This window comes from Macrobrachium nipponense, chromosome 15 (assembly GCF_015104395.2).
Source record: "Macrobrachium nipponense isolate FS-2020 chromosome 15, ASM1510439v2, whole genome shotgun sequence".
Taxonomy (NCBI): domain Eukaryota; kingdom Metazoa; phylum Arthropoda; class Malacostraca; order Decapoda; family Palaemonidae; genus Macrobrachium; species Macrobrachium nipponense.
This window is the reverse complement of record NC_087208.1, coordinates 55,980,670-55,988,169: the sequence shown is the minus strand read 5'-3', so window position 1 is coordinate 55,988,169 and position 7,500 is coordinate 55,980,670.

Genomic DNA, 7,500 nt, shown 5'->3' with positions numbered 1-7,500 from the left:
TTGGGTTATTTGCTCGGAGTGGGTTACACGTCACGGCGTTTGTTGAAGAAGTTGACTGATCACGCGCAGGTGTGACTCCATGCCAAGTGTATATATACCCGGAAGCATATTCCCGAACTGTAACCGGGTACAGGGACCTTCTCTGAAAAAAAGCGGGAAGCCAATATCCTTAAAAACTAACCATAGAATCTTCTTGAGAATAATCTCATTATGTTCCCCACCCACAAATTACCACTGAGGTTCAAGCTTAAAACTCATAACCCAACCCAAACCTAACCTAACCTAACTAAACCTACCTAGGAGCAATGCACCCCAAAAAAAAAAACGTGGGTCAATGCAATATTTAGTATATACTTACATCTCTGGAATTTGCTACCAAGAAACAAAACTAGTTATTTTTCGACATAACTTTTTTTCTGTTTACATAAATTTTTTTGTGTACGTAAACTTTTTTATTGGTCTGTTTACATAGCATTTTTAAAAGTCTTTTAAGGCATTCCCTTTTTCGAGTTTTAGATTTGTATTATTTCGTGTATTTTTTTTTCTATTAGAGAGAGAGAGAGAGAGAGAGAGAGAGAGAGAGAGAGAGAGAGAGTGTGTGTAACCGCAGCATCGCGCGGTGCATTATGTTCATCGTAGCGCATTATATCCATCTCAACTCGAACGTGACCAGTCATTATCGTACATCTCCACATCCGTTCCTAATGATGTTTGCACAGTTTGCAGTGGTGGTGTAGCTTTGGCGCAATTAGTGGGTCTGCCTTTGGGCACTTGTCTGAAATGTCTATTTTGAAATATTGTGGCTCGCTCGAGGGAACGAGTCGGTCTAAAAGTAAATCCCTTGTCAGAATGTCATCCATGAATAATGGTAGCGTGAATTGGTGTAGCCTGCCCCCCCCCCCCCCACTCTCTCTCTCTCTCTCTCTCTCTCTCTCTCTCTCTCTCTCTCATATCACCGTGATTCATATACATGCATTAAGCTACATATGTCCTTTGATATCCAATTCGCTCTACCTCGGAACTGATATATTTTCATGTATGTTAACCGAAGGGGAATTTTTTAGTTGACAATGATTTCGTCCTCTCGTGGATTCGAACCAGCGCACAGAGGAGAGAAATCAGAACTTCAGTGACGTCTTTACCGACTCGGCCAACGATATATAAGTCTCTCTCTCTCTCTCTCATCTCTCTCTCTACTCTCTCTCTCATCTATATATATATATATATATATATATATAATATATATATATATATATTATATATTATATATATATATATATATATATTATATATATTATATATATTATATATATATGTGTGTGTGTGTGTGTGTGTGTGTGTGTGTAAACATAATATTCATATGTATACTCACTGTGCTATTTGTATTTACTGCCGAATTTTTCCGAGTAAGTGGATGCCTTGACCTAAGACCGTAAGCATTCGGATAGAGCTATCGAGGTCATATTGGTGCCCAGTTCTTTTCTAACAGTCGAAATCTGACCATCTCACAAGATGCTTTAAAGCTGTTGTATACTTTTTCTGTATTGAAGACTTTCCTCTTACAGATGACAGGTAATTAATCATTCTCAGTGAAATGTTTTAATGAATTTTTGCGATTTTTTTTTCCTTGATTCCTGTTGTTGCTATCCTTTAGAGGTTTTGTTGGGAATTTATTTTTATACAGGGACCCAAAAAAAAAGAAAGACACGAGATTGACGTATCGCTTCTATGAAACATATTTTTCGCGATGCTGATACGTGGTACGATGGAGATGTCATAATGATATGCCATTAAAGATACGACAGTTACATGCGTTAGGTTGTAATGTTTTTTTTTTGGTTGTTTTTCTTTGGGGTTGCGCCAAGGGAAGAGAGAGAGAGAGAGAGAGAGAGAGAGAGAGAGAGAGAGAGAGAGAGGCTCATTCATCATAATATCCTTTCCTTCCCCCAACACACATATGTATGCGTGACCAAGATTATATATACACCATAAATTTGTTCATGTTTTTGTATTAGAGGTCTGTTTTTTTAATAAAATAATAATTTATGGTTTAATTAGATGAATTTATCAATGGCGATTATCAGTGGTGATTTCGGCTTAATCGTCGACGTCCTTTTATTTAATTTGGTTGCTATTTTCACTGTTGTTATTGTTTTTAGTATTAGTTATTATAATCGGAGAAAATGAAGAGGAAAAAAATGGTTTATTAATATCTAGGGGTAAGTAATAAGACAAAACGGTGTCCCTGCTTCTAACCAGAATATATGAGGTATACGAGGCTGGATATAAGTCTATGTTTAATGAGAGAGAGAGAGAGAGAGAGAGAGAGAGAGAGAGAGAAGAAAGACTGTGAGTTTGAGTAGCAATGCCCTTCCCCTTGCCGTAATCCGGAGGAGTAGAACCTATTTGGGAGGGAGAGGGGATGGTGGTGGGGAATGGGGGGATTGGTGGGTGACAAGATGAGAAGGGGGGGGAGGGGGGGGGGGGGTCGTACTCCCCACGATGAAAGAAAACCGCTCCATGACAACTCTCCATCTGATTAAGTTTCTGAATGAGATGTTTCATGTTCTTTGAAGAGACAGAGATTGAAATGGAGTGTGGCGAAAAAGAGAGAGAGAGAGAGAGAGAGAGAGAGAGAGAGAGAGAGAGAGAGAGAGAAAGGTGTTTGTGTGATGATAAATAGTTTTCGTGAATATGAGGTTTGTGTTCCTCGTGACATTGTGTTTAAATTGTAGGTCTTCTTGTTTATGATATTGTCACTGGTGTGATATATCTTGTTTACTTGTGTATTTAGTTCGTCAAAACAAAGACTTTGCGATCCTCTCAGTGTAAACGTTACACTGATGAGGATCGAAAGTCTTTGTTTTATATTTTTAGATAGAAATATATTTTTTTAATATATAACTGTGGATATTTTTTAACATTTTGTTTTCACGAAACTGTGAATTTTTTAACAATAACTTATTATATTATTATTATTATTTTATTATTGTTATTATTATTATTATTATTATGCATCGTACTTTAAATATTACAAGTAAATTCTATTTTTTATGCATGTTTTTTTCTTAAGATTTTTGTGGTATTAAAACGTTCTGTGCATTGTCCGTAGACTTTGAAGATTTATATATATATATATATATATATATATATATAATATATATATATATATATATATATATATATATATATATATATATGTATACACGCACACAGTTTATACCACATCAAAAGTTACCTGCAGTAATACTCACTACGCGAAGTTAAGCAGCGGTACGGCTGGTCAGTACTTGGATGGGTGTCCATAAACAGATGCCAGAAGTCTTGGCATATGTAGGACCCTTTTTGAGTAATGTTAGGGTCATTACGAGGGTGCTTGTTGAAAGCATGCAAACACTCATATGTAATATATATATATATATATATATATATATATATATATATATAATATATCATACACATATATATATATATTATATATATATATATATATATTGTCTGTGTGTATATAGTATATAATAACTTATAACTGCACAGGTTTATTTGATATTTGTATATGGCCTACTCTTTTATTTTCTCCGCCTGCACTTTTCGCTTACTCGTGGAGTAAGCCCACAAACTACTTTGTTGTTGTTTTTTTGGGGGGTTGGGGGGAGGGGTTGGCGGGGTGGCGTTTGGTGGTAAGGAAAGCCGTATGGAAAAGCCTAAAATGGTCTGAAAAAGATATTTCGCTTTGAGTTGAATATACCAGGAATTTTAGGCAGGCAGGATAGTTATGATTTATTTATTAGAATGAAGATTTAAAAAAATAAATAATACGCATGTTAAACAGTGCAAAAAAAATATTTCTAATAAAACCTAGGCTATTTATTCTAATTTTCGTAGGTGAAGCAGGCTCTATATGACTCTAGATTTTAGCACGTTATAATTTACTTACGCGTGAGGGGCAAATCTTGCACGCGTCCCGAGTAAGCTGGGGGTCGGATCGCGCATTGTTATCAGAACACATTCATTGCCATAAATTTTCCTCTAATGTATTCATGAACGTAAGGAAAAATTACAGTTGACAAAAAAAAAAAACGAAAGTAAGTTTAATCATGATCGCAAAATTATCGTGATTCAGTTATATTTACTATATATGTTGTTTGTAAAGGAAAAATTGCAGTTGGCAAAAAAATAAATAAATAAAATAAGATAAAAAAATACGAAAGTAAATATATTCACGATCTCAAAATTTTCGTGATACTGTTATATATACTATATTTGTGTGTGTTTATGTAAAGGAAAAATGCAGTTCCCCCCCCCCGGCCCCCCCCCCAAAAAAAAAAAAAATACGAAAGTAAATATATTCAAGATTGCAAAATTTTCGTGATTCAGTTATATATACTATATATGTATGTATTTGTGTGTGTAAAGGAAAAATTTCATTTGGCAAAAAGAAAAGAAAACGCAATAAATAAATCCACGATCTCAAAATTTTCTGATTCAGTTATATTATATATATATATATATAATATATATATATATATATATTATATGTGTGTGTGTGTGGTGTGTGTGTGTGTGTGTGTGTGTATGTATTTGTGCATGTATAGTGTGTGTTCACTGAGAGAAGCCGAAATATTAAAACGCAACAAGCCCTCCTCCTCCTCCTCACCATGGTTACTCAGCCATAGAACTGAGTCACATTCGTCCCCAGGAATAGAAAGGGAATTTGTTTTCTGCTGCTGTATGATGACTCATTTCCTTATCTCCTTTTTATGACACTTTGGCCCTTCTTGGCACCGGACTAAAAGGCCACTGGTATGTGATAAGTCATCGTTAGACTGTGTATTTTCTTGCGGTGCTTTCTTGACGCACGCATTTTTTCGTGTCTGGCTTTTGCCTTCGTTTTCTTTTTTTTTTGTTTTTTTCCCCCATTTTCTTATGTCTTTTAAATATTTTTCCCCATTTTCTTATGTATTTTAAAATATATTCCCCATTTTCTTATCTTTTAAATATTTTCCCCATTTTCATGTCTTTTAAATATTTTTCCCCATTTCATATTTCTTAATTATTTTTCCCCATTTCAATGTCTTTTAAAATATATTTTTCCCATTTTCTTATGTATTTTTAAATATATTCCCCATTTTCTATGTCTTTTAAATATTTTCCCCATTTTAATATGTCTTCTAAAATATTTTTCCCCATGTATTTATATTTCTTAATTATTTTGTTCCCCATTTTCCATGTCTTTTAAAATTTGTTTTCCCCATTTTCATATGCCTCTTAAATATATTCCCCTATTTTCATATGTCTTTTAAATATTTTTCCCCATTTTCATATGTCTCTTAATATATTCCCCCCATTTTCATTTGTCTTTTAAATATTTTTTTCATTTTTCCATCATATCTCTTAAATATTTTTCCAATTTTTATATGTCTTTTAAATATTTCCCCATTTTTCTTATGTCTTTTAAATATTTTTTTCTCCCCTTTTTTCTTATGTCTTTTAAATCTTTTCCCCATTTCATATTTCTTAATTATTTCCCCCCATTTCCATATCTTTTAAATATTTTCCCCATTTTCATATGTCTTTTAAATATTTTTCCCCATTTTCATGTGTCTTTTAAATAATTTTCCCCCATTTTCATATTTCTTAATATTTTATTTTTCCCTATTTCATGTCTTTTAAATATTTTTCTCACTTTTCATATGTCTTTTAACTATTTTCCCCCATTTTCATACGTCTTTTAAATGTTTTCCCCCTTTTTTCACATGTCTTTTAAATATTCCCCATTTTCATATGTCGTTTTAAATATTTTCCCCATTTCATATATCTGAATTATTTCCCCCTCCCATTTCCATGTCTTTTAAATATTTTTCCCATTCCCCATATGATCTAAATCATTTTTGCCCATTTTCATATGTCTTTTAAAATAATTTCCCCCATTTCTATTGTCATTTAAATGTCATTTTATTCGTAGCTTTTTCTGTGTATGTAGGAAGTGGGCTGATGCGCCTCCCTGACCAATAGACCCGATACCCTTAACAGAATGGAACCTGAATATTACATTTAATCTGGAACCGATGAAGGTCATTCATCGCTGAAAATAAGAGAAAGAAACAATTGTTAGGAGAGGGTGGAAAGCAACGTGGAAGAAAGAGAATATGAATGGAGGTACAGTAAAAGGAATGAAAGGATTTGTAGCCAGGGGTCGAATGGATGTTGCAAAGAATCTCAAGTTTTTGTCACAGAAGAAAAATCCTGCACAATACCAGTTGCGCTTATGTGAGAAACAAGATACAAAATCCACATGTATGACCTAACAGTTTTAAGTAGATTTGTTTAACAGTCTTTAACCATAGTTCAAGCGCCCCCCCCCCCCCCCAAATGTATAAGTTAACAGTCCTAATAGTTTTATTTGCTAGTCTTGACTGGAATTAATTATTAGTCTTCTTGTGTTGATAATGTTACAGCTCTTCAACGCAAGATTCTTATCCTTTATTGCCAAGACGGGTACAAATTCCTTTTAAAGATTGATTAAATTTCATTAAATAAAACTTCTTCTTCTTCTTCCCAGTTTCTGTATTCTTCCGGTTTACCTCGTCTTACTTCTTCATAATGAACACCGTTATTCTTGGAAGCTTGAATTTCGAGTCAGTGGCCCCTTTGGTGGGCTTGTTCCATATGAGCAGGTTTCATCTTCTGAGTAATAATATAATGATAATAATAATAATAATAATAATAATAATAAAATAAAATAATAATAATAAGAATATTTTTGGAAGAAAGCCCTCTTTTAAACCAATTCTGTTGAATAAAAATGGCTGAATTCTGCGAATTAATCTTATATATTATCTTTCTATTTGTCTTATTACTCGCTTTTCTGGCTCAGCGATACTTCGCAATAATTGGCAAATATTAAGAATATTGGCCAATTATTGCGAAGTATCGCTGAGCCAGAAAAGCGAGCAATAAGAAAAATAGAAAAGATTATATATAAGATTAATTCGCTGATTCGGTCCAGTGTTTTATTCAACAGAGTAATAATAATAATAATAATAATAATAATAAATAATAATAATAATAATGCTTACCAGTTCAATTCAGAGGAAGAGTAGGGAGATTGAGGGGAGAAGTGTCGGAGTGAATCCTCTAGTACACTTACACCGAAATTTATACACACAAAGTCTTTCATAAAAAGCTGCTCGCCCTGAGAGTAACTGCTCGCCAGATTAAAGCATGAGCATTTTCGTGGCCTGCTCTCCATCAGAGGAGCGTGGGCCGGATGGATGCTGGATAAGTGGTGGACTGGCATGCTCAACTTCTTCCTCACGATTCCAGGAGGCCTCATTTCGTGACGTCAGGTGGTGGATGGTAAATTGCCGCCTCTGTTGTGACCTCAGAGGTTCGGGAAGTCTAATTTATCCATATGAGGTCTCTCCCGACCTCCTCATGATTTACCCGGGAGTTGACCTAGAATTCGAGGGTTGGGTGTTTATCATAATAATGCCAATA